This window comes from Leuresthes tenuis, unplaced genomic scaffold, assembly GCF_036924035.1.
Source record: "Leuresthes tenuis unplaced genomic scaffold, fLeuTen1.0.hap1 SCAF_16, whole genome shotgun sequence".
In the NCBI taxonomy this organism is placed as follows: Eukaryota; Metazoa; Chordata; class Actinopteri; order Atheriniformes; family Atherinopsidae; genus Leuresthes; species Leuresthes tenuis.
The window spans coordinates 32,355,980-32,383,179 of record NW_027325370.1 but is presented as its reverse complement, the minus strand read 5'-3'; the positions used below and the strand labels follow the sequence as shown (position 1 = coordinate 32,383,179).

General features: G+C 39.5%; 1 protein-coding gene across 1 annotated transcript in view; it reads left to right on the top strand.

Annotated features, from left to right (window-relative positions):
* Nucleotides 1-27,200, top strand: part of oprl1 (opiate receptor-like 1) — a 122,699-nt gene that overhangs the window by 17,138 nt on the left and 78,361 nt on the right. The gene's annotated exons all lie outside the window — the stretch shown is intronic.

Genomic DNA, 27,200 nt, shown 5'->3' with positions numbered 1-27,200 from the left:
GGGAGCAGCAGTGGTCCCTAAGCCCCTTTTACCCAGTGCCCTTGCCTGGAGCTCCCTGTGCCTAGATTGTTGTCTCTTATTTAAAATAAAAAATCCATCACTTTTAGAAGGCTGCTTAGTGTGAGGTTTTATTGAAAGCTGTTTTTTTCTGGTGCATCTGTAACTTATACAGATGCAGCTGTGTTGTGCTCACTTTTTGTTGTGTCAAGTTTGGTAGCACTGCACATGAGCATATTATTGTTAAATGACTCATTGTCATTAGGGAGTTATTCACTCTGTGATCTGTGATTCTATTCAGGTCTCAATCTGGTCTAATGATGGTGCCTGAGAGACATTAAGCACATCTTTAAGCACCCTTTTAGCTTTACAGTTGTAGAAGAAAATGACATGCCAAGGGTAGGGGTTGTAGAAAAGGGCAGGGCGTCATTCCTTAGCATGCAGTGATATGCAAAAAACACCAACTATTTAGGAGTGACACATGGCATGACTTGGCATGTTATTAATACATTATTTCATAGAACCAGACTGGCCTGATGGTGTCACTATTTCAGATTTGATTAGATTTGAGTGAAGCAATTATAAACTGACTGATATTTGTTTAGAAATATGATGCAAGGAGGCTGTGTGTGGGTATCTCTGTGTGTGAAAGAGACCATGTTGTTTTTCACTGATAAAGCTCAGTAAGTGTTTATTGAGACACTTTATATCTTTCCATATCAACTAAGCAATGTAAGATATGACTGTCTAGCCTCAATTGAAATTATGACATGGGATTATTTGTCAATACTGTCAATACATAGTAGTTCCACAATCCAGGTTTAAACATTTTTGTGATGAAGTTTTGTTATTTTTTTTTGTATTGGGACATGTTGCCTCACATATGTATATATATATATATATATATATATATATATATATATGGATTTTTACACAACGTGCCCACGTTCATCTTGCGTCAAAAAAAATAGTGGCGTTAAGAGGAACTTTGTTAACTTGTTATTAACACGTTTGACAGTCCTAACCTATCCATATAAATATATGTACGTATATGCATATGATGTTGGTTGTGAGTTCTTGTCCATGTGTTCTACTGAGTGAATTAACCTGTGTTACCTGTGAGTGCTGCATGTGCTTTCATCAGCAAAATTGTTGCCAAGTTCCTAAAACACCTCAACCTTCTTCTGACTTCTGAAGATTTCTACTACACCTTCCTCTCTGCTACACTTCAACTTTCCACGTTTGTTTTTCTTGATTCCTATTTTATTTGTTTTAATCTAATACTGCAGCAATATAATATAATATCCCTTTAGGATAAATAAAGTATTCTTGAATTAATTTTAATTTGAATGAATTAAAGTAAAAGGACTGCAGAAAAGATTCCGAACCAAAGATTGCTTGATGGTCTAGGGTTTAACACTACCCACCAACCCCTGATTTTTCTCTTACATAGCATTTTTGTATAGGGCCAAGAGTGGCAACTGTGGGCATCCTAATGTTGTGACTTTCATCTCACCGCAATGGGAGTAGAAATGTTGACTGCTGAAACGTTACTAATACATCAGAAGCAGCATCGCAGTGGAGGAAGGAAAGTGTAGAAACGACAACTTTTGAGCCTTAATTGTGATAATGCTGCATATTTTTACCAGTGTGTGTGTTTTTTGATCTGTCATGAGATTGCATAGGATCTGCACCTGTGTGCCTGTTTTTCTGGGATGTATCTGGAATATCAGATTTGTCTATGCCTGTACTCCTGCTTCTGGATTAATTTCAGTTAAAGATAAAACAAGCAATCTACAATCCACAGTCTATATAGAAGTGAGTGTGTAGTTTTAGTCCACCACGAGAACATATTCACTGCTCAGTGTCAATTTCCCAAATCTGTGTGATATTCTTGCATTTTCATATTGAACACCCCTCTTACTTTTCATGGATATATTGTCACCTGGTCAACATACACTGATACGTTTTTTAAAAAAAATGTCATATTCATGGTCTCAGTTTGAAAAGATGCTCAGAAATGTATGAAGTTTTGAACTTTAGAAGGACAATCCATATAGGTTTTGAAAGACACAATGTTTTCTTGATTCTGACATGAAAAATCTCTTTTACATTTCTTCTAGACATCACAGTCCACAGCATTGCAGCATCTTATGTATTTCAGCCAATAATTTTATGGTGCTCTTGCAAACACTTGGACAAGAATAGTGGTCCAGTTATGGAACGTCCGAGCTGTAACAACAGCTCTACTCAGACATGTATGTAACCATGTTCACTGTCAAGTTAGATTAAAAGGTCTGTTTCCACAAAATTATATGATCAGATAAGAACAACTCTGCAGGCCTCTAATCTCACTAGCCTTTTACCCAGCAAACATATTACTAAATATGTTCTCTGCCTCACAGGTTTACAAGAAGGTTAATCAGAAATTAGTCAAATAAGTTAATCTTTTTCATAATTTTCTTTTTCACATCACTGTTCAAAGAACTGCAAAGCAAACTGACTGACGTATTTGTTGTGAATGTTTATGGTTGTCTGTGTTAGCCTCTCTCTCCCAGTCAGCAGGGATCGACTCCAGTCTCATGTGACACTTTAAAAAGATAAGCAGGTGTTGTTAAGGGATGGATACATTTTCAAAAAAATCTTTAAAAAAAAAAGTCTTTTAATATCTGTCAGTCCTTTTGTATACATGTTTAATTGCCAAATCTGCTTTAAAGCTTTAACTAAATTAATCAAAGCTAAGGTCTTTCAGCACAAAGTTTGTATTTTGCAACTGATACTGCTGAAAGTTAAAAAAATAAATACAAAGTCACATGTCAATTACATTTACACACTGACTTTGGAAGCTTCTATCTGTCATCGAGTTTTTGGAACAGGTTCTGTGTTTTTTTTTTTCTTATCTAAGTCAAATGTATCATGAGTTATCTTACAGCTCAGAGCCACTGTACGAAAAACATCATTATCCAAAATGACCTCTGACAAGCACTTAATGGACAATAATGTAGAGGCTACAGGGAAATTGGTGGCCCATTCTTTACTGTGTGTCTTTACCAGAATTCGAAGCAGACTATTGAACTGGATCACTGACATTCTGAAACACACTTGGTAATGATTGGAATAAGTCCAAATCTGTATCATGAGCTAGTGAAGCTCTTCTTGCTGTTTGGATAAACTTGGTGTTTACTTTTTTTTTTCTTCTGTGTGGAAGCGAGACGACTCCAAAATCATCCTCACTGCTTCACCATCCATATTTCCTTTTATAGTGAAACTCAGACATTTCTGTGTGAAAGGATTTTTGTGGGATTATGGATTATAAACAGAAACAAGAAATATATGATACTTTAATTGGCAATGTTGTGAATTATTTCAAACTAAAATATTAGATCAAATTATATATATATATATATATATATATAAAAGCATTCAAGTCACTAAAGTAACAATTGGGTGGTATTAGGGCTCAAAGATAACGGACAGAGAAGGTGAGTTCAAAAAGGTTTATTGGTGCAGGTAGGTGGCAAAGGAGGGGTTCCCAGTACTGGGGAGCCAAAGTTCTTTTATCCAAACACAGAATTATTAAGAAAGCACAGGAGTCCAAATCTACACTGAAGAGAAAAAATTGATTCATTAACAAGTTCAGGGACCAAACAAGAATCAAATCCAGGTCCGGTCCAAGGTCAGGTCCAAAGGTTACAGCAATATCCAAATATTCAATCCAAAAGGTATAATCCAAAGGCAAAATCCGAGGAGCAGAAAAAAGGTCAAGACAGGGCAGACAAACAGATTAAAAAACTTACAGAGTCGATCAAAAACAGGTCCAGGGTCCAGTAACACTAGATTAGACAGAGGTCAAGGCTGAAGGGTAAACTTGCAAGAAACTAGCCCAGTCTGTCAGCAGGCAAGAGCTGTAAACCTGTATATGAATGATTAGTGTTGATTGCCAGGGGTCTGGAGGAGGGCACGAGAGCACTCACAACTTCTGGCTTAATCCAGGGGACATGTAAGGTGGGGTGAACCCGAAGTGGTCTGGGGAGCCATAGACGGACTGACACAGGGTTGATGACCTTGGAAATGGGGAAAGGACCAATGAACCTATGCAACAGTTTTACAGTTCCCTTTAAGAGGAATGTCTGACGAGGAGAGCCAAGCCCGTTGACCTGGGCGGTATGCAGAGGCAGGAGAACGTCGCTTGTTAGCACATCTTTCATAGACAGAAACAGATCTTAGCAGAGCAGTACGAGCTCTCCTCCAGGCCACGTGATAACGCCTGAAGGAGACTTGAGCAGATGGGACAGATGACTCCTTCTTCTGGATCTCAAACAGAGCGATCTGATGTTTATAAACCACCAGAAACAGAGATAACCCTGTAGCGGTCGATGGCAATGAGTTATGAGCATATTCCACCCAGACCACATTCCTGGACCATGAGGAGCTTAGGCAGAGGGAAATTAACCATTTTAGAAAACTGGTTGAAGAATGAAGATGGTGATATTACCTTTAGATGAGGGGAGACCAGTAACAAAGTCTGTGGAGATGTGGGACCAGGGAATGTGAGGGACAGACAGAGGATGGAGGAGACCAGAAGGACGACCGCGTGTAGGTTTTGCCCGGGCACAGTCAGGACATGCAGACACAAACTCCTTTATGTCCACTCTTCATGAAGGCCACCAGAACCGTTGCTGGACAAGAAACCGAGTGCGGGCCACCTCAGGGTGACATGAGAGGCGGGAGGAGTGGCATCACTTCAAAACATCCGAGCGCAGATAGTCAGGGACATAGAGGTGATCAGGTGGACATGCTGAGGAAACTGGAGCATGAGCATGGAGGACCTAGGTCTCAGTGTTAATTAGCCCAAGTCGTGTGGTCGTGGGCAGAATGTAGTCCGGTTCAGGCTCAGTTTCTGGAGGTTCAAATCGTCAGGACATAGCATCAGCTTTGCATTTCTGAGACCCAGGCCTATGAGACAAAGAAAAATTTAAAGGATTAAAGAATAAAGCTTACCTGGCTTGGCGAGAGTTTAACCTTTTAGCAGTGCTGAGATACTCAAGGTCCTTTTGATCTGTTAAAACAACGAAGGGATGCTCAGCTCCCTCCAGCCAATGGCACCACTCATCCAAACGGCATTACCAGATATTCAAAATAACCAACGGGTGTGTTGAAGGCAGTTTTCCACTCATCTTCCTCTCTGATTCTGACTAAATGATATGCATTAAAGAGATCAAGTTTAGTGAAAATGACTGACTCTTGTACCAAATCAAAGGCGGAGGAGACGAGTGGAAGCGGGTATCAGTTTTTAATAGTAATGTTGTTCAAACCCCTATTATCAATACACGGGAGGAGACCACCATCCTTCTTACGAAGAAAAACCCTGCTCCTTCTGGTGAGGAGGATGGGCAGACCAGACCAGTAACCAGGGCTTCATCCAAATACTTCTTCATGGCCTCTCTCTCAGGAGTTGACAGAGAGTAGAGAAGACCACGTGGGGTCATTTCTGGGAGTAGGTCAATACAATACCACAATCATATGGTCTGTGATGAGGTAGTGACGTGGCCTTACCCTTGGTCTTACTCAAAACCTTTTTCAGGTTTAGATATTTAGCTGGAACTCCAGTGAGATCTGGGTATTCATCCTCTTGTTTGATGGGGCATTTGTGGGCAGAGAAGAGGCAGCATGGAGACAGGTGGTTAAACAGTTCACCCCCAACCCAATATCCTGCCAGTATTCCAATCAATGTGTGGATTGTATTTGCTTAGCCAGGTGGCACCCAGGACCAGGGGATGCTGTGGGGAGTTGATTATGTGAAATGCTAGGTCTTCTCCATGATTATCAATGGATAAGGATAAAGTCATGGTCTTCTTAGTACAGGGGTGAATTATATGATTATCAAGAGCAGTGACCTGAATAGGGTTTTGCAGATTTGAACATGGGATCTTTAGAGACATGGCTAACTATTCATCAATGATTTCAGTGTCAGCTCCAGAATCAATGAAAACAGAGAGTGAGTGAGTGAGGCCTGGAAGATGCAGTAAGACGGTGGTAAGTGGTCGGGCGTTGACCGATGGAGTTCTGGCTGGGCTCAACAGTAACCCCCTTCGGACTGTTGAGCCCTGCCTTTTACTGGGCAGGTCATGGCACGGTGGCCTAGGCCTCCACAATACAAACAAAGGTTTTCTGAAAATTTGTCGCTCCTCTCCTCTGGTATCAGGTGTGTGTATGTCCCATTGGTTCCGGGAAAGAAGTTTCGGGATGGGGAGTGGGCCGACCGGTTTCTGGGATCGGTCTGGAGCAACTGGTACCTGGGGAACTGTGGGATTTGAACCAGGGTGAAGCACGGAAATCGTTAGGTCAGAGCATATTGATTTGCTCTCTCACTCTCTCCCTCATGCTGCGATCGATGTTGATGGTCATCTCGATTAAGCTGTTAAACGATTTAGGAAGCTTTCTCGCAGCCATCTCATCCTTTATTCTATCTGCCAGACCAGCGTAAAACATGTCAAACAGGGCAGTCTCATTCCAATCACTGGCTGCAGCCAACGTACAAAACTCAATTGAATAGCCTTATACTGACCTGTTGCCTTGTGAGAGTCTTGATAGTTGCAGAGCCGCCTCTTTTATAGGTTTAGCTGGATCGAAAGTCCGGGCTAGCTCTTCAGAAACAGAGTTGCAGATATAAGAGTCTCTGGCCCACTCTGCTGCTCCCCACTCATGGGCCGGGCCAGAATGGAGAGAGAGAGAATTAGAAATTAATGGCAAGAAGTTGGATCCCTAGCATAGCGTTCAGGTAAACAAATAGGGGTTTCCCGATGATGTTCCATCTGAAGAGGGTGTGTGTGTGTGTGTGTGTGTGTGTGTGTGTGTGTGTGTGTGTGTGTGAGTGTTCGGGTGTGTGTGTGTGTGTGTGTGTGTGTGTGTGTGGGGGGGTGACTGCTTGAAAATAGGGCTCTGTTTCCATAACAACAGTCTGATCCACGTTGTGCAGTTTAGTACATCGTCCGTCTTTTTCAGCCCCCTGCATCAAAATAGTATCAACCCTTGGAGAAAAAAAAATCTAATTATACAATCAATACAACGATACATGGTACAATTGCACTCTGAAAGTGTCAGTGGCATCTTCTGTTTCAAGTAAGGCACTATCTCAGCCCCGTTTGTGAAGAAACTCAGTCACAATGAAGGCATGGTCAAATTTTTTTATTGCTCATTTTGTATTTGGAGGCGTTTAGGCTGTATGATGGCATTATCATGTAACTGTTATATAAACTTTAAACCTAACCACGTATTACTATAATCCCTAACCTCACTCATATATATTTTAATAATCATGCATTTTTCAGACTTTATTGGGAAATGGTTACTTTTTTTATTATGTTATTGACCAACAAAGTGATTCCCTATTTTGCTCTGAAACTATGGCTAGAAAATAACAAAGTATGTCCACATTCAGGAAGTTGCATTCACTTTTCACAGACAATGTTGGTCAAATGACAGTTTGAGGACTTCCAAGGCATTACTGAAGATGAAGAAATCCCAGCTGTATCACCAGCACAGAAAATCAGAATGAGAAAATATCCTATTCCTGAAAGTAAATTTAGTAAGTCAGTTACCATTACAACACCATTGCCAAACCTCCAATCATATATCTTAGATCTATACATCCCTCTAACTGAAAGCTGAAGAATACAGTTTAGCGCTTGGCAAGCAGTGGGAAGAAAACATGTTTTCCTGAAAACAAAGCTGAAATAATTCAAAACTTTCACATAGAAATATTTTACAGCAAAATTCCTCTTTAACAGTTTTTAGCTTTTAAGTCTGTTTGCTGGTTACGCTATCACATAATAATCAGTTTACTCTAAAGTGTAGCTCTAGAGGTGTCTTTTCACAAATGCCTGGCTCCCACATAAAAAAAAGCTTCTGCTACTACTAATTTCACATTTACTAGTTTCATATTTACTAAGATGCTTTCACTATTTTAAATTGGTTTGTATACATATATTTGTTTGTGTGTGTAAAGCACTAAAAGTGTGAACAAGTAACAAAGCCTTTAACAAAAAGTAATGAAAATAGTTAAATCTAATTATTCAGAAAAAAAGGTGATAATGTTCAAGTTTAGGAGTGGGAAAGTGGGAAAATATGTGGTCCACTGGCTGTGGCTCAATGAGGAGACACGTTGGATTAGCGTCTTAATCAAGTCAACACCATTTTATTTCTGACTCGCGCTAGGTAGAGCTTGAAAAGAAACTGCTATAGGCTACTGATCCACAGGGGTGTGCGAGCACCATCTTCTGCTTCGGTGGAGTAAATCTATGATATGTTCAAGTCACTCAGTTAGAATAGTTCTGTACAGTGTTATCTTAAAGAAATTAAGAGGGGTGTTTGTTTTCCTAATGAAACTCTTAATATAGCATTTTCAACCTATTTCAAAGGAAAAGAAAACGAATGAAGCAGAGACCAGAGAATAGCGTGAGACAGAGGCAGCCACAGAAGAAAAATATGAAGTGTACATTTACAGTCCATGGAGAGGAGAGAGGGACACAACTGAGCCAATTAAGAGGTGCATACTGACTACATGAGAAGTCAAAACAAGTTTGGATGTTGCTGTTTTTCATTTCAATCTCCATATATCATTGCTCTCTATATTAGTCATATATCAAGATGTGTGTGGCCTGCCTTCTGTCATGGAAAACTCTGTGTTCGTGTTTTTCCTGTCAACTGTCATTTACAACAGCAACTCTCTGTTGGTGTAGTATCGCCATACTCTACTGGATCTATGTTTTTCTGCCAGAAATGTTTTGGAGTATTATAAAGATGGTTGGAGGCTGCGCGGTGGTGTGGTGGTTAGCACCGTCACCTCACAGCAAGAGGGTTCCAGGTTCGATCCCTGCCTGGGGCCTTTCTGTGTGGAGTTTGCATGTTCTCCCTGTAGGAGTGAGTGTGAGTGTGCATGGTTGCGATGGACTGGCGACCTGACCTGTGTACCCCGCCTTTCGTCCGATGACTCCTGGGATAGGCTCCAGCTCCACCCGCTACCCGATTAACAGACTGTTGGTATAGAAAATGGATGGATAAGGATGGTTGGATAACTTTGCCCCCCCTTTCTGTCTGAGATACCCGCTTATCTGTGCCATGTTCCTGGAGGAGACATCACCGCCACTGGGGTAAGCGTAGTGTAAGATTGGCCAAACTGAAGACCTTGGTGGTTTTTCCTGTTGCCTCATTAAATGACTACTGAATGACTGAATTTTGTTCCCTGCTGGTGCTCGCTGGAGGCCATCAACGCCTGTTTGGTGACTATTATTGGCCCAGATTTGTTGTGTCAGCTTTGCCACTCCCACTCCTTGCCACCAGCAGTGCGGAATGAATCTGTCTTTGTTAACACCCTGATGTCCTTGGTGTAGTTTGTGCAGGATGTCAGGTCTCATGCTTTCAGGGATTATGAGCCTCTCACATTTCATAAGCAGTCCTCCTCCATCATGCAGGACTGACCTTTCAGGCTAGTAAGGTAGTAGCTGCTCATGCACAGCTCATCTGTGATCAGGCCAGCTCTTTGCAATGTATCGATTGAGACGTTTGCATACGTTGTCTGAGGTTTGTGCAGTCTTAATCTGTTCCAGCTTTGTTGGTGTGGCTGGCAGGCTTTCTACAATGCTGTCCAGGTAAGCTTTGGACTCCTTTTCCAGGTCTTGCTCTGCCTCTGTGGCTGTGGCTGGAAGTGGCACTCTGGACAAGCATCAGCTGTTATTAGGTTTTTACCTGGGACGTGGATAATACTGAAAGGGAACCTGAGCAGCCTGAGTCTGAATATGATGATCCTTGATGATCCGGAGGTCATCCGGTGGTCTGGACTTCAGGAGTGTTATGAGTGGCTTGTGATCAGTTCTTCAGGTGAAGTCCAGGCCACTTAGGTATCCTCTCGGGAGCTGACGAAATACCAAAGGGCAGACGTTTGAAGTAGTATCAGCCTTCTGCTGTAATGAACATGGTCAACAGCATCAAGTCTTTATGGAGTGGTACCTGCCAGAAGCCTGATGTTGTGTCCAGCTTTGTGAAAACTCTGGCACCTTCCAGCTTGGCTACTGTTGTAGTGTTGTTTTATCTTTTGGCTTGTCTGCCTCCAGTTTGAAGATCTGTGACGCTGTGTTTTCAGACCATATGCCTGTGTTGTTTTATATTGTCTTTCATGGAAACATTTTTAAATCTTGTGCTCCTCTTCAGTGAGTTCGTATCATTAACCCTTCCACTGCTGTCCGGTTCACTAACCTCTTCAATCAAAAAAGTGCCATGTCTGAGATTATGTGTCACAATACAGATGAGCTTAGTTCTTGGTTACATTCTTCCTGCCAAACTCTATTAAATGCTGTGGCTCCATTGACATCCAGGTTGCCTAAAGCCAAGTCTGAGTCGTGGCTGTATGAAACAACTGTTGGCATTGCTATCAGGTAACTGCTAAAAGAAAACATTTGTCAAATATCATTCTGTCAACCTGCCACAAACCTTGCAGGAAGCTCAGAGGGGACAGAGCTTTTTCTGTGGCAGTAATTAGGATTTGGAACTCGCTGCTACGTCACCTTAGACAGGCCTCTTCATTGTGTATTTTTAAATCTTTTCTTAAAACTCATCTTTTTTTCATTGGCCCAGCATGAGATAGCTCATTTTATGTTTTATATCATTTTTTATATGTCCTCTGTGTTAATTTTTAATGCTTTGTGTACTATTTATTCAGCACTTTGGTTCTGCTGTTCTGGTAATGCTGTTTTTAAAGTGTATTTTTGATTTAGGAAGTAAGTGCAGTGGAGGACATAGTTATCTTCCCTCAGTTGCTGTTTTTTGCTTGATGTTTCCTGTATGATAGGTTGATTTGCCTCTTTTTTCCCCTCATATAGAAGGAAAAAAAGGATAATCTACAAAAAATGGAGTACAGTGGACATATCATTTTACAATATTCAACATGACTTTGTTTAGAAAGGCTTTTTTTGTGGGAAGTTTTCACGTTTTAGTAAATCATATCTACTTACTACATGTTATTGATACCTAGCCTCACAGTGAAAGTTGAGATAGACACAAAAATGGAATATATTATTTCATGAAGCTGACTCCCAGGCTGCGGGGGATCAGAAGTGGGTGAATGATCTGAACCTATTCTTCAACAGGTTCGATCAGACACCTAACCCTCCCCCAGCCCAGTCGTCCTTGCTGCTGCAGCCCCCCTTGTCAACACCCCCCCGTGTCCCCAACCCCACTCACTCTCACACAGCACTCAGATCACAGTTAAGCTAGATTTATACTCTTCCAGAACGTCATCGACGTGATGTCTTCATTGAGCATTTGAAGTTCTGCGTCGAGAGAACGTGTTTCTCTGCAGTTCACCATGCCGGTAGGGGGGTGTGGCTGTATGTTTGTGTGGTTTCAGGGGTTATAGCCGAATCCTTGCTTCTTCTTCCTGTCACAGTTAACAACAGTAAAAAAAATGGCAACCGAGGTGGAGCAGCAGTATTTGCAGTTGGAGCTCATCAATATTGAAGAACAAATGCTTAAATTGCAAATGTTGAAGTGTAGGCGACAGAGAAGATGTTTGCGGAGGTGGTCTGTACGACCGACCGAGGCGGGGAACGGGTGAATTTACAACACTGGTGTGAATTTACAACACTGGTGTGAATTTACAACACTGGTTTTACAACACTAGTTGTGAATTTACAACAATTTTCAACACTGGTTGTGAATTCACTGGTGTAAATCCTCAGTGTGAATCATCGGCTGGTCCTCGTCCATCTCCACACTCTGGTGGGACCATCGATGGATCCGTTGCAGTTTGCCTACCACTCCAACATTGGGGTGGATGGCGCCATCATCTTCCTCCTGCTCAGAGCTCTCTCCCACCTTGAGAGGCCTGGAAGCACTGTGAGAGTCACATTCTTTGACTTCTCCATTGCTTTCAACACCATCCAGCCTCTGCTTCTGAGGGACGGCTGGACTCTCTGACGACTCTGCCATCGTTAGCCTCATCACTGACGACGATGTCAGGGAATACAGAGAACTGATCAAGGACTCCTCAGGACCTTTTTTGACACTGTTGTGGTATCAGCCATCTTCTCCTCAGTGGTCTGCTGGATCAGTAGCATCTCCACAACTGAAAGGAAGAGACTTGACAAACTGATCAACAAGGCCAGCTCTGTCTTGGGTTTCCCCCTTGACTCAGTGCAGGTGGTGGAAGAGAGGAGGATGATCACAAAGCTATCATCAATGATGGACAATATCTCCCATGCAGGACACCATCAGTGCACTGAGCAGCTCCTTCAGTGACAGACTCTTTCACCCGAAGTATGTGAAGGAGAGGTCCTTCCTTCCTGCTGCTGTCAGACTGTTTAACGACCAGGTCTTACCCCCAGTAGACTACACACTTGCACTTAAGGACTGGGAACTGTGAAATCGAAATAATAATAATGCGTAGTACTTAATGTGCAACATCCACTGTATAATAACCACCGTATATAATGATAGTATAATAACAATGTGCAATTTTCTTTATACGAGCCCATGTACAACTGCTGATACTGGTGGTATTACCTGCTATTATATGTCTTTGTTGTCTTTCTTCTTTTTGTCTCTTGCTTGCTGCTGTAACAATGTAAATTTCCCCATTTCCCCATTTCCCCAATAAAGGAAAATCTAATTTAATGTTGACAATCATTGGTATTTTTTCATGATGAAGTATATAAAAACAAGCACACAGTTCGACTCCCACCCATCAATGTTTTAAAGTAGTTTTATTCTGAGATGCCATTTTAGTATTCAGTTGCTGTAACATGATTGTTTTAGACATTATAACCTCTTGGTTATGTTTACTAATAAGAAGAATATTAAAGTCAGACATTGAACACTACTGTTAAGTTATTAACGTATATAAAATATATTATAAGTATCTAAACGTTTTCAAATAGACTGCATTGAAATAGTGCTCTTCTTGTAAGTCCCATTCTCCCACTCACACTCACAACACTTACACATAGTTTAATAGCAGCCCATCCTGTGATGTTTTTCCTTCTATTACCTCACACAGCAATGAACATATCAGGGTGAATGGGGGTTCAATGTCTTGCCCAAAGACACTGTGGACTGGGGAAACCAGTGCTAGACTCTCTAACCTCCCAATTTGCCACATTTTAAGAACATGTTTAAGATGAGGCATTAAATTCTACATGGTTATGTTTGGGAAAGTATCAGGGTACGTTAAAACAGACTCAGAAATAACCTCACACATCAATACATTATCCTCTGAGAATACTCGCCGATTATTTCCATCCCTTCGGCTAAACTGTAATTCCAATATCCATGGTGTATGTGGCATTATCTGATAATTCCTTACCCACATTTAGAAAAATTATATACATTTCTCAGCTTTGGTATAAATTTTTATTTTTCCTTGTTGAAATGTCAGTTGCAGTTTGAGGTCATTTGGGGATGGTGGTCGTTCGGTCCACTCTGCTGTTTTTGGTCCCTCTGGATAAATTGAAACATTCATACTTTGGCTCAGAGATTAGGTGCAGTCTCAAAGGCTGAGCACAGATGGTCTGATTATGAGTGTTTGGAGTTGTGAAGAGAACAAAAATCATCTCCATTTTGACCTCTCATAACTGAGCTATTCAGAGGACTAAAGTCTATTCAGTTACAGTCATAATGGCAGGGCACCAAATTAGGTGAAGGCCTATTTGGACCCAATTTGGTTGGGTAAAAAGGTAAAAAAAACAACTCTGTGTCCTCATGCACCTTTTGTAAAAATGTTTTTTGTTTTAGTGAAAATAGAAGTGAAGCAGATGGAAACAGAAATAGAGGAAGGTCAATAAAATAAAAAATCCAGATAAAGGTCGGACACAAAGGATGAGGAGAAAAAATATGAAATGAAAGAAACAAGTGAGGGCAAAAGAGAGAAGGAATAAACAAACATCTTCCGATATATCCTTTACATATCCCCTGTATATCTCATCTTATATTTCTGTGTGTGTGTGTGTGAAGTAGAATGAGTGCATAATCTGTATTCAGTGACAGTAATAATCACCTTCTTGATGAATCAGTTTATTCATTAGTTTGTTTTTATGCTGCACAAAGGGTTATCTCGGAGAGAGACGCATCAGTGTCTGTGTAACATAAACGGACAAGTACAACAGTAGTTCGGTTCGGTTGAAAAAAATGTAGCATCTGTACATCTGTATTATATGCTGAATCATTTCAGCTCAACTATAACTAATGATGTCTTACTCAAAAGGTTGCTATGGACCCATCTGCACCCAATGCAACATATGAACGTATCTGTTTCAGGACTCGTGCATTTTCATGCTTTGCAATTTGAATGTTAGACCATTGTTTTCAAGACACACAAACAATAATTCTTCCTTAAAAAACAAAGATAAACCTAAGAGCAAAGTCATAATTTACAACAGACTGAATGTTTTTAATCTCCCAAATGCAGATACATTTTTAAAAGGAGGTGTTGTATAGATGACAGTTTAGCAGAAAATGTGAGAAACGTAAAATTGTCTTTTTTTTTTTTACCTACTTCTTCAAGAGGTACTTGAATTAATTTATATAACTTAACTGGCAGGCACCAATGCAAGGGGTTTCCTCTGTCCCAACCAGTGCTGGTGGACATGAAGAAGGGGTTTATTTCAGTAAGTAGATACGATAGTGAACATAATTTCTTGACCACATTAATGAGTGTGATTTTATTGATATAATGAAACTCAAAATTGTGAAAAAATTATTTGTTAATGTTAGAATTAAAAAGCATCCACAGAACGTGTCTGAAAATGTTTCTGCACCCGCTTATGAACTAGTCACACAGTGAGTATTCTTGTATGTTTGCGTGTGAACCACAGGGTAATGACAGTGCCTTCCTCCTTCCTAATGACCACGTTGAATTATGAGGCCATTTACTCTGAACTGCAAATGAATCTTTCCCTGCTGAGAACAGAGTGTCTGCCTCTGTTTGTGTATGTGGGTGTGCGTTTGTGTGTGTGTGTGTATAGACACCAAATATAGCCAGTTGTCACGTGACTTTGTGTTTCTATGAAACATATACACAGAGTCATTTGCATATATTAAGGACCTGTACACTCTACGTCCTCCCTGTTGCTCCCTGCTCATCTTGTTTCCTGCCTGACTTTTCTTATATTGTATTCTGCCTTTATGAATGATTGATTTCAGTTCACTTTCAGTTCAGTAAAATTATCAGGTTTATCAAACTTCCTGCAAACAATTGTATCAAATAATTATGCACCAGGTCAATGTCACATATTTTCAGATGCTCAGATTATAATCTGATAGATTTAAAATGCTGTGTATGATATTTGTGTGCCTTTATAGGGACTTTGATAATCAAAATACAGTATAAAACATTCTTGGTTATTTTTCTTGTAGGGCTTAACTATCTTAGCACCAAGACAGGAAGTAAGAGGAGCCAAATGGAGCATTGTTGTTGAGATTGAGGATTAAACCTGTACATGAAATACTGAAGTTTAGATGCCCCTAACATCTGCTACTACATCTTCTGTGTCAGTTAGGAATGGTGTGGTGAGAAATGTAATGAATAATGACGACAGATTGGATGAAATAGCTCATCCCCTGAATTGATAGTGTAACTCATAGGTTAACAACTTTATTGACTTGAAGTGTAAAAACATATGACCAAAACTCGATAAAAAAAATTAAATGTTCATATTTGACGTATAAAAACAGAGATGTTTTGGTGTCATGCTTTTGTACACTTAAAAAAAAAAACAAAACAAACAAACACTGGAGTTAAGTAGCATAAGAGAAACAAAAATGCTTAAAACTATTTTAACAACAAGAAATATAGATCCACTAACAATTTTGCTGCTGAAGAGTCTAAAAATGCACTTGGACATTACAAACCACAGAACACAGAATTATGAACCTGATATGCATAGAGAAACAGGAAAACACAAGACACATTATCAATAAGACACAAGTTAATATGTGATCTTAGGAACAACAGTTGAGGGCTGACTCCACTGGAGAACTGAACATACCAGCAATTGCTTTTGATTGCTAACAATTGGTAACATTATTTCCACTCTACTTTAAAGTCTGGCATCATATATTAGATGACCAAATGAACTGCTAATTGTTCTATTGACAGCTGGTGGAGTGGTGTTCTTTCAACTAGAAAAGTTCGATCCTGAGTATGGCCAGATGTTGATATGTTCATGGGTGTGTAATTGTGGAGCAAAAATGCCGCATATTGTACACAGAATACATATCTACATACATCCTGTACATACACACACACATTCATTCACTCACTCGCATGCTTATCATACAGTTATACTAGCTCTAGTTGTACTATCATACTAGCTCTCCTTTAACGGAGGCGTGACAAGATCCTCTAAAACTCAAACACAAAATCCCTCTACTAGTGGAGGAACTATGAAACTTAAATAATTACTCGATGCAACACTCCTCTAATGGAGGTTTCTATGAAAAGGTACAACTCAAAATCACTCCAAAAACGGAGGAACAAAATCAGGTTATGGAAAACTACTCGAATTAAACTAAAGCTATGAGACAAGATTACAAACAAAGGAATGCTCTGTAGGAGGATCGCTCGACTGCAGGCTCTTGAATACAAGCTGGGAAATACTATGGTTTTCAAGGCGCTAGAGTGAGGAATGTGGCGAGTTACAACACACTGGCACAAGACAAGGGAGACGCAGACTATTTGAGCACATGAGGAGCCAAGGGGAACAGGTGGAAACACTTTGGGAACTTGACACACGAGGAAGGGCAAGGTACCTGAAACGAGAGGGAAGTTAGAGTTTCAAAATAAAACCGGAAATGACGAGACAAGACAGAAATCAAAACAAAATGTGTCAACGGTTCATGACAGCATAATATTTATGTTACAGTCTATGTTTAATTATTTAGTAGGTATTTCAGTTAAATTAAACTCAGTTTTTTTATATAGCACCCAATCACAACAGGGATCAGAGCAGGGAAATGGAAGAATCTGAGAAATAAATGCTTGTTTTGTTTAGTTTTTTAAATAACATTATTATTAGCACATTTCTTTGTTAACTGAAGCTTTCTAGTTTAACGGTTACGTACTGTAATTCAGACAACCTGCAGCTGTTTGAATATGGTCCTCTCCTCTGTCTAATCACAACACTGAATACTGTGTAGTGATCTCGATTATTAACATCAGTCACATTATCAGCATGTTTCTGGTCTCTTAGTACATTATTTTTTTATGTTATCACTTACAAAATTTTTAAATTCAGTAATTAATGGCACACATGCATTACATTAATTCTAGCTGTTTACCTCACCTGATGGGTGGGGTTGAGAACTCGCTCAGTCTCAACTTCTCCAAACAGAATGCTGTCACTGACATTGTTTCAGAAGTGCCACTCTACTTAAACCAGCAGGTATTTTGATCAAAGCCTGTTTCATACTTCTCAATAAGACTTTTGAAAATTGTGTGAAATTGTTAAAAAAGTCATTAAATGGACATATTATGTCACACTTAAAGATACAGTCCAGTTGACTATTGTCTAATTCCTTATAATCAAAAATAGAATCCAATATCCAAATAAAATCCAATCAAATTTAATAGAAAACAATTTAAAAAATGCCCAATTCATATTATGCCAGTTTGTGTACAATTACATTTGCATAGTATCTTAAAGCTGCAAGACAGATCTCACATAAGAGACTTCCTGTAGAAGATGGCAGGATTTGAGCCAAGTTACCACACACTAAAATGGATTGCAGTAAAAATAAATTTAAATTGATTGTTTTCTAAGGAATATAATTCATGTCTCTCTGTGATGTTTTGACCTAAGAATGTTACAGACATTTCACTAAACCCTAAATTAAGTGTGTCACCTTGTGAAAAAAGGGTGACACACTTGTCACCTTTAAATATGTCTCCTTTAAAAGGTTACACACTGTCACAACCGGTAGATGGGGGTTGTGCGTGACTTGGTGGAGAGAGGACCCAGATGCAGATTAAAGAAAGAAACCAGATTTATTTAAATAAAAAACAATAGGCGCAGCTGAGCTGGATAACAACAATCTAAACTGTGGGAAAGACAAACAAATGGCTGTGGAAAAATGAGAGGCAGAAACCTGACCTGACAAAACCTGAAGAACATGAAACTTGTGGCATGAAGTGAGGAAAGGAGAGGTGATGATTTTGCAAGGAACTGAGGGAACCTGGAAACTAAAATACTGTAGTGAGGATGGAGTGCAGCTGTGGAAACACACTCCTGTTGGAATGATAAAGTTGAAAGAGGAATATAAAAATAGCCAGATGCTTTGACTCCTGCTTCTGGAGACTCTGGTAACTTTTAGGTTGATTGGATTGGTTTGTTGTTTTTGTGGTTCCTTTCCCATTCAAGATTGAATATTCACTAGAAACATGGGTTCCTAAAGCAAAAACTGGCTAATTTAGAGACATTAATCTGTTCAATTTACATTTGATTTATTTTCTTCTTCTCTGTGCATGACATCTTGTGAACTGAAACATTGGTTGAGAGCCAGACGTAGCAACTCTCTGGACTTACCCCCATCCCACGCCTTCTTGCGTTTTTATGTGTGAAACGAGCAAATGTTTTCTTATGTTTTGAGTTCTATGTTGGATGGTGAGCTTATGTTTACTGTTCTGATGTTGCTGAGGTTTTTTTCCCGGCCCTGCATTGTACTCTCCATCGAGTATAGTGTGGTGGCTGTTTTTTTTTTTCTCCCTCTCCTCTCCTCTTTATTTCACTCTTTAAATCTTTTTTTGCCCCCCTCTGACTCCTCTCTCCTATCTTATGTTTGCCTCTGGTTGAAAATGAAAATGAAAATTAGAGGTTTTTCTTTTAGATTTGGACCAAAGCAATGTTTTTACAAAACATTTCTCCAGCTGTAGATTTTAGTTAAGTAGTTGCTCATAGTAAGCCAGAAAAAGAATCCTAGTTTTACTTTGGTTGGAAAAGAAAGTACATTTCCAATTCTAAGGTTTTATGTATTGCATTTTTTAGAAATAGTCATCCAGTTCTGCCAGGCTTTAAAATTAGGTATAACCATCCTCAGATGGGCTGTATTGTTGTCTCACATTAAGAGAGTCCCTGGTTCAAATCCATTAACTAAGCACATCTTAGTCCATATAGCCCGGCTACACGGTACATTCACACACTGATGCATCACACATTGGTAGGCAATGTGGGGAAGTGGAAAACACTCAAGACAGCTGTCAATCTTCCCAGGAGTCGACTTCCCAGCAAGTTCACCCCAAGGTCAAAAACACAAGAGCTTCATCTCAGTCTCTACAGGCCTCAGTTAGCATGTTAAAGATTAAAGTTCATGACAGCACAGTTAGAAAAAGACTGAATAAGTATGGCTTGTTTGGAAGGGTTGCAAAGCTGCAGCTGAACAAACCATAAGAATTCTGGAAGTGGAGATGCTAAAGCTTGGTAGAAATTGTGAAAGCTTTGCCAAAATTGGGTAATGTATAGGACAATGATTCTAAACACAGCAGCAAATCTACAACAGAATGTCTGAGACAGTAAAGGATGAAGGTGTTGTAATAGTCTGTAATAGTCCAGACCTTAACCTGAATGCGGTTGCTGTACCTGAAGAGAACTATACATTAACAAACCATTATGAACTCACTCAACATTTTAATGAAGAGAAGATCAAAAGAGACCCCATCTTACAAAAAAACTTTAAGTAAACTTTTACTTTAAGCTATTTTTGCTAAAGGTGTTGCCAGTTGCTCTGATTATATTGTATCTTTCTCACTATCTTTTTGAGATTTTTTTATAAGCTTTTTGCTGTAAAAAATCATTTTATGCTGGTTAGATGATATGCTACTGGAATGGTTACCCGATGGAACTTCTAATGTGTCTTAACATCTGTTATGATCGACTAGAAAGTTATTTACCTATGGAGACTGTCGTGTCTGTGGATTTTGGTGTGTTTTTGATTTTTGTTGGGGCCTTAGGTTTTTTATAGGTTTCCATTAAGTCATTAGTTTTACCATTTTTTTCCCCAGTCACTCTTGTGGGTTAGGTTAATCCACATCACCTGTTTTGTTCTCAGCTGCACTCCATCATCAATCACCTCACCTCAGTATTTAGTTTCCAGGTTCCTTCATGTCAGGGCCAGATCCTCACCATCATTCATGTGTTCAGGTTGGTCGTGTTAAGTTAGTCCATAGTCATTGTCATCACAGTTCAAGCCATGTTTTGTTTTGTGAGTTTTCATGTTCATAGTTTTTTGTGATCCGGCTCAGCCGTGCCTTTTGTTTGAGCCTGAATAAATCAAGTTTTTCTTTTTAAATAAATGCGTCCTACAATTTTGCCGAGCCACACCACAGCTAACCCGCTGTGACAGGGGCTATCCAAAAGCCAAGTAATGCCTTAAGTAAATCCCCAAATCAAGCAAAGATGAGGAGATGTCTAGCATGTAAGAAAGGAGCATAAAGGAGAGAGTGGACATCCCTATCCTACATAAATGCAGGGACATATTCCAGAGGTCACTGCGTCTCCAGCCAACTTTCAGGCTACTAGGCAGGCAAAGACTGCAAACAGAAAATAAAGAGTAAAGGAGAGGGGATTGTGGTGCTAGTTAACAACAGATGATTGATGTGTTTTTTTGCTAACTGGCTTTGAACTTTTGGGAGTTAATATATAATTAAATTCAGCTAATTTTAAATAATAGAGGGTCTTCAAGCCTTTCAATCACAGAGTGGACTTTTTTCACACAGCACATCTACATTTTAGCTCAGTTTTTGTTTAAAAAGGAAATAACATATTTTAAAATTTCATTAATTTTAAACTTTTTCTACAAATAGTAACGTCATGATACTTAAAACCTTAGAAATTTTCTTACTATACTGTATTCTTATTATGTATCATAACAAAACACTTTCAATTCAATTCAATTACTCTTTATTGTCCCATGAAGGGAAATTAGTGTTTCAGCAGGAGCACACAAAAGACAAGGTACACAATGATAGCATTGGCAATATGAATAAAACCCAATTAAAAGTCTAAAAGTCATAATAAAAACAAGTTTGTGGTGGAAAAAAGGTAGACTTCCTAAAATCAATAATCATGTCTTTGGGTTTTGACACATTTAGCTTGAGAGAAGACTCATCACACCAAGCTACAAAGTTATCCACAGCAGGCCCATGGTCCTGCTCATCCCCCTGAAGAAGACAACCTCAAACCGCGTCATCAGCAAACTTTAAGATGTGTCTGTTACTGAAGCTGCTACGGCACTCGTTAGTATACAAAATAAAGAGGAGGGGCAACCAGCAGCAACCTTGAGGAGAGCCAGTGGAAGAGGAGAGCACATTGGAAAAAAAACCCTGTCAACTCTCACACACTGTGACCTGTTAGTTAAAAAGTCAGTTATCCAACTAATCGGGTTAGGATCGAGTTTAAAATGATGGAGGAGCCTATCAGCAAGCAGAAATGTTTGGAAAGTGTTGAATGCTGAGGAGAAGTCTATGAATAAGAGTCTGGCATCTGCCCCTCAAGATGTTGTTCACCATGCAATAAAGTTTCCGTTTTGATGATCTTCTCAAAAATCTTCATCACTAGAGAAGTCAGAGCTACAGGCCTGAAATCATTAAGTGCTTTAGGGGAGCCACTCTTTGCGATTGGACCAGTAACTGAATGTTTCCAAAGCTCAAGAGACAGTGAAAAAATTTCTTGGAAAATGCTGCTCAACTGATCTACACGATTTTAGTACTCTGCCACAGATATTGTCAGGTCCAGGACTCTATGCCATAGTTTTCTTAAAAAGATTTGCCACATCAGCCTCATCAATAGAAAATGCTGGAGACATGGGTAATGTATCATTAAAAACATCTGTCAGTGCAGTAAAACCCTGATTTCCAAATCGAAAAACTGTTTAAGTTACCTGCTAAATCTTTGTCTGAAGTAAAATCATCCAAAGAAATTTTGTCATTCCCCCTCCTCTGTAGTCCTGTCATTGTTTTCATTCCATTCCAGGCTTTCTTTAGATTATTACTGCTCAGCCTCAATTTTATCCTTATACCATAGTTTTTCATTCTTTGTTTCAGACCTCACTTCATTCTTTAATCTCCTTTCTGTAAGGACATCACCTTCATTAAAAGTAGTTTTCCTTTTGTGAATAAGTCCCCCAATTTCTTTAGAGAGCCATGGTTTGTTATTTGGAAAAACCTTTACAGCCTTAGAAGGAATCTTCAAAATGGGAAGTAGGTACACACAACATCAGTAAGTTCATCAGTATCAGAGCAGTCCTCCTGAAACAATAACCAGTCTGTGCAATCAAAACACCCTTGTAGAGCAAATGAGCTGTCATTGCCCCAGACTTTCACATGCTGTATGCACACCTTTTCCCTCCTCAGCACAGATCTATACTGGGAAGGAGGTGAACAGTATTGTGATCTGAAGAGCCCAGATTTGTACGCCCCTTTAATAGGTCCACAACATAGATCTAAAGTTTTGTTTTGCCTTGAAGGACAGTTGACGAACTGATAAAAATTGTTCAGTTATATCTTGAAATTGCAATGATTGAAATCACCTAAAATAAAATTAGGGGCATCGGGAGAAATAGATTGCAGGTGGTACGCCACTTTAAAGATTGTGTCGGTAGCAGATCTGACGTCAGCTTTGGAGTGGATGTAAACAACTGTGACTAATATTTGAGGAAATTCCCTTGGAAGGTAGAACAGCCTCAGTGACGCATATAAAGCTCAATATCAGGTAAGCACAGCCGCTCACGCACAGTTACTTGATTGCACCATCTGCGATTTATGTACAAGCATACTCCTCCTCCCTGAGTTTTACGCGTTGTTTCACTGTCCCGATCCAAACGCACGGTGTAGTGCCGAAAAGAAACTGCCCCTGTACGGTGTCCGACACCTGCAAGTTCACTCAAAACACAACGGAATTTGGCCAGGTCACTTGGGGGTCTCAACCTGTGGGATAGGGGATGGACTATGGGAGATCAAGAGGAAGAATAAACATTTAAAAAAAGGTTCTGACTTTCTCTTTTAACAACTGAAGGGCTTTATACTCTTTGTACTAAAAATGTTAAGAAAAAAGAAAGAAAGAAAGAAAGAAAAAAATGTTAAAAAGTTTTATTTTTATTTTACATTTCATTCAAACTGTGTTATACATATAAATAAACAGAAAATTCATATTCAGTAATGTAACATAATTAGGTTTTGGTAAAGGGTTTTCATGATTTTTCAACATAAATAACAAAGCTTGGGTAAGGCACAATGGCAGTTCCAGTTTACATTTGTCTCACTTATTTTAATAATGACATCTCCACATGACAATAGTAAATATATCTTTTGAACAAAATGTTTAGATTTCACAGCTGAATACTATTCAGAGGGTATGAAACACAACACTACATAGCCTCTGATGACACTTAATTTTTGCAACGTCTTCTTGAGTCTTGCATCCCTATGTTCATTAGTTACTGTTTTTTTCTTTCAAGAAATCATAGATCATAAAGTAAGAGCCACCAGCCAGAAGAAAGTGTTTCACATGGTGCAGAACAACAAGTGTTGTCGCAGATGTAGATAATTTCTTTATACCAGCAATAGATTGGACTTGGATGAGGGCCAAATTGATCCCTGTCTTTCACTCACTCACACACATGTGTGCACACTCAGTCTTAGCTGGGTTAACAGCATGTGCAATCATCCCAGCTCTGGGCCTTTGCGAGGCATTTCCCTTAATGAGGAGCTCAGACAGTGAAACAGACCTCGACCATTTACAATCATCATGGCTAATTTCTGCTCCACTCAGTCCGAACAGGGCACCACGTCTACTCTACAACACGTCTTTGACTGGGAGGCTGCTACACTTTCTCTTGATTTTCACATCAGAGAACCAAGTTGATTTTTGACCAGGGAGTGCTTCATTTGCATTGCAGTAAGAATCATTGTGGGATTTGATGATTAATGGATTTTTCTGAGGCTACTGCGCTAATATCAAACCTGATATTGGTATTATATTACAAACAGTTGCAGCTTTTTTAATGGCTCTATTATATGTTAATAAACAATTTTTTGGACAAAGTGAAATTCTATTAGTGTAATGCTGTTTCCTTTCCAACCTTCTCAGTGTTTGCAAAGTATGCAGCTATGAATTAAACTAAGTGGCCTGTCTTTTGGAAAGCAGTGTGTAACAATGTAAGCTACTGAAGGGAACTTAAGAGAATTGTGAGATGAAAGAAGTCAAAACAAAAAAAGAGAAAAAAGATGGGATCTTATAAGAGAGAAGGGTCTGAAGAGCTGGAGCAAATAACTGATCTGAAGGTATGAAGGAGAAGGAGAAAATAAGTGGATTTCTTGGGTGTGTTTAGGTAAAAGCAGGCAAAATAATAAGAGACACAGTGACATGCACCTGCAAACATTAGAAAAATAAATAGATAATTGTCAGTTGATAAAGAATAACACAACTGACACAAAGAGGCTAAATGTTAACAAGAAGAACATTTGTAAAATGTGATGAGTTTTAACAGGAGAGAGATGGCGGACAAATAGATCCAAACCTAAACAGCAGAATAACAGAGAGACACCAACTGAAGAGTGTACATGATGTGGTTAATGTGTCGTCTAACTTGGATGCATTTAGGTCTTTCATATCTATTTAACAACCTTGATTTGATGTCAACAGAAGCCATACTTAACATTAAAGAGCAGAAAAACAGAAATTTCATATAAAACAAAAGTGTTTTGTTTTAGTTTTGATATCCATTCTAGTAACGCAACATAAAATTGTAAATATGTTTTATTAAAGTGGAGTTGCATAAAAAAAGTAATTTCCATTATCACATCCCATGCACATCAAATGTATTCTCCTAAATGTGGAACTGTGTTGCACCACCATGTTACTACACTATCCCATTGGACTCAAACCAAGCAATATATTTACAGGAGTGGTGTCCAAGGATCACTCTTGTTTCTCCACAGTTTAAAGGGGAAGCTGAGGTGCAGGATACTCAGCTGGCTGCAATCCATTTTTCTGGGCTTTTTATGGACGGGACAGTTGAAGAGAGACAGCAAGCAGGGGGCAGATAGAGGAGGACTGACATGCAGTAAAGGGCTCGAATCGGGGCTACCTGCAGCGAGGGCTGTAGCCTCTGTACATGGGGCGCCTGCATAACCCACTACGCCACCGACCATCCCGCAATCCACGTGTTTATGCTAGATGTTAACAAAACAACTCCAATCACAATGATCTTATAGGTTGTTTGTTCATATGTTCCACAATGGCATCCTTTAAAATAACGCCTTTACAGGCAGCATTTGGAGGATGACTCATTTAAGAGTTTCCACACCAGTGCAGATGTTTTTCTCAAGTTTGCAACTTCTTCATATGGACAAAGGAGGGGAAGATAATGGCATCACTACACACAGCACTTTCAACCATATGCCTTTGTGTGACATGAGATCAGAGCCAACACATGACAACAATTATTTCCTACAAATCTACAAGTTAAATTCAGTAAGTAACAACACTTTACCGAAATACTTTTTCATTTCCCGGTTGGGTTTAGACAATGACATTACTTGTTTATGGTTAGAAAATTATCATTGTTAGGCCTAAATTGCCTTCTGTGTACAATGCAACTGCTACCTTTATCAACACCATTAAGCTGGTTGCTTTGGTTACTTTTAAATACGTCATGTTACAATGAAACTTTGCTACTTCCTGTTTGCCTTTAGGTAACATCACTTAGGGTTAAAATAATAATAACAAAACAAAAAATAATACTTAGGTAGGGTTAGAAAAATGATCACGGTTAGGACTAAAATCCAGTCACCTTCAAGGACAACATTTTCATATTTCACACACAATTTGTTCATGACTACTAGAGATTGTATATATATATTCCTCAAAATATAGGTTATATCAGCCCGCATGAACATATGAGCTTTTATATATTTGCCTTTTGAAATTTTTTATACTTACTTCAGTTTCTTCTTACCTCACTTCTTACCTCAGTTTACCCCAGTCTTGAGTAAGTAGCCTCTACAGATGACTCCAAAGCAGATTGCAGTCTCAACCACAGACTTATTAAAGATATACAACATCTTGGTGCAGGCATTAAAGGATATAAGCTTCCTTAAGAACAATGGTCTGCCTTGTCCATTCTTGTATTCAATTCAAATCACTTTATTCATCCCCAAGGGTCAATCTAAAAGGGGGCATGACAGCAGCTTAAAAAGAGACACAAGCATGCACTCAGTGCACAATCAAACAACACACACACCGCACAGCCACATTCAGCACACAAATGATAAATTATGAGTGCTTTGATTATATATTGTATTTAGATTTGTGTTCCAAATTCTTAAAGTTTATGTCAAAGACATAAGAAAGATAATTTCAGCCTGTTTAACAGTGAGTCAGTGATCAGCATTAAGGAGGTGGACAGCCCTGGGGATGAAGGTTGCCTCCCCTGTGTAGGGTCCTGTAGAATACTGCGTGCTGATTTTACAGTCTGCTGATCACATAGGGAGTTTAAACAGGCTCCACAATGATTTTTGAGCAGACCATGACCACATTCAGCAGGCAGTTCCTGTTTTGCAGGGTGATGGAGTGGAACCAGCAGGTGAAAGAAATGGTTATTACATAAGCAACCAGTAAGTAAACGGTAACGGGTCCATCGTTAAGTCAGTTACCTTGGTGATGTGATCCTTGATAATCCTCTCCATGGCCTTCATGACCAGAGAGGTGAGAGCCACAGGTCTAAGGTCACTTAGCCCTTCTTCGGGATAGGAATCACTCAGTGGGTCTACATGATGAGATTAACTTGATTATAGCTATAGTTGGGTTATGCTCCTTATCTGAGCAAGGGTAATTATCCTTGGATATATGGCGGTGAATGAATCGAATCACTGGCACAAAGCATGCTATACCCCAGTATGCTAGGCAGCGCTGTACCCATTTCAACTATCGCTAATAGAGCCACTTCCTGTTGACGTCTTCACCGCCAACAACAACAAAAGGAAGGCATTGGAGAAAGATGGCGAACAAAGAGCAAGATGAAGCTGCGTCCCTCTACATTTGTGATGAGCTGATTATGGCACAAACGCGATGCACAACGGCGCATTCTCTATTGCGTTGTTTGTTTCTTTCTGATGGCGGCGACAACAGTAATATCGTCCCCTTCGACTTCCGGGTGACGAT